This window comes from Podarcis vaucheri (assembly GCF_965113315.1).
Source record: "Podarcis vaucheri genome assembly, chromosome: 5".
Lineage (NCBI taxonomy): Eukaryota > Metazoa > Chordata > Lepidosauria > Squamata > Lacertidae > Podarcis > Podarcis vaucheri.
In genome coordinates, this window is record NC_138763.1 from 85446622 (window position 1) to 85448070 (window position 1449).

The following is a 1449-nucleotide window of genomic DNA, read 5'->3' on the forward strand; positions in this document are numbered from 1 at the left end:
GTAACAGATGTGTCCATCTCTGGACCTTCTTGCATGTTCCTCAAGAGCATGGAGAGAGCTGTCTGATCCTCCTACAGGTAAGCTTTAGGTGCATGCATAGGTACCAATTCCCAGGTCCCTTCGGGGCTGCCAATAAAATATTTGCCCCCTCCCAATGCTGAGGACAAGCAGGAGCAGAGGTGGTCAAACGAGGAGCCAAGTGTGGTGTGGCATGGCTTCCGTGGCTCCTTCTCCTGCCACAAAGGGAGGGAGAAGCATCCACAGGCCAGTGGCAGGAGGAGGAGGAGGAGGAAGCCAAGTGCCCGAGAAGAGGAGCCATTGGCCACTGAAGTTGTGCCCCCACAGCATTTGGTACCACCCCCTGACTCCTCCTAGCATCCTGACATCACATGCATCATCAGCACCCCTAATCTTCTGCTCAAATCAGTGCCTCTGGCGCATGGTTCATTCTGACTTATTCCAGGGAACCCAAATCCTAATGCATCTATTGCATGGCTTTCTGCGAGTTACAGTTCATAGCTCAAAAAACGGGGCGATCCATTGTCAATTAGAAAATTAATCCATATGGCTTTGCCGTTGATACATTAATACTGTCAAATCCCAGCGCCATATTGATCTGCATGCTTAATTATCTTTTGTAAACAGAGCATCCAGTACCGACTTTTGAGTAAAGGATTATTGGAAAAGGTGAGAGATTTGTTGATACATTCTGAAGTCTGGAGCTCAGGGGCAGTCTCTTAGACATACGTCAAGCTTAAGGGATAGCTGGTCCCTAAATGTCGGGTTAGCACAACCTTTGACTGAGCATGCTGAACACAACATCCGAGCCATGAACTGAAGCTGATTTGGTGTTTCTCAGCATCCCTGTTTGTATATTAGTCTGCTGAGTGGCACTTTGGCTTAGCTGGTCCCAACTTATATTAAGACAGTTCTTAATTCTCAGTTTTATTATGCTTCTGTCATTGCTAGCTAAAGGGGACTAACATTCATTGGAATAATCAAAACAAAAATGCAGCTAAAAATGCTTTTTTAAAAAAAAAAACCCACTGCATTTTGTGATCTGTTTACATTAATATTTAATTTAAAGTAGTTTGAAGATTAATGCCTGCAATTCTTTCCCTTTCTTTTCTTTTTTAAGCTTTATTAACCAAAGATGCTAGAGGATAGCATTTTGCCCGTTGCACTGCAGAAAACCGCGCCGAGGAGGAAAATGTGTTTGTGGCTGAAATCCTACAAAGCCATCCCTTTCTCATCCTCCGCCCCTCTCCTCCTTCCTAAATAATAATAATAACAAAACACCAATCCATGGGGTACTAACAGGGCTCTGATTAAATATTCTGTGTCATAATTTATGCAAAAGCAAGTCCCAACAGGAATCAGGAGCTCTGAAAAATCTGTTGTTAAATAATTATCCTGAATGACATTGTCGAAATGGTCCACAAGGATGTT

The 1449-nt window shown here is 43.5% G+C and overlaps 1 long non-coding RNA gene across 1 annotated transcript; it reads left to right on the forward strand.

Moving 5' to 3' along the window:
- Positions 1–1449, forward strand: LOC309532842. Its single transcript, XR_014220043.1, has 3 exons — positions 1–77; positions 646–687; positions 1139–1449. It is a non-coding gene; the product is annotated as an uncharacterized lncRNA (long non-coding RNA).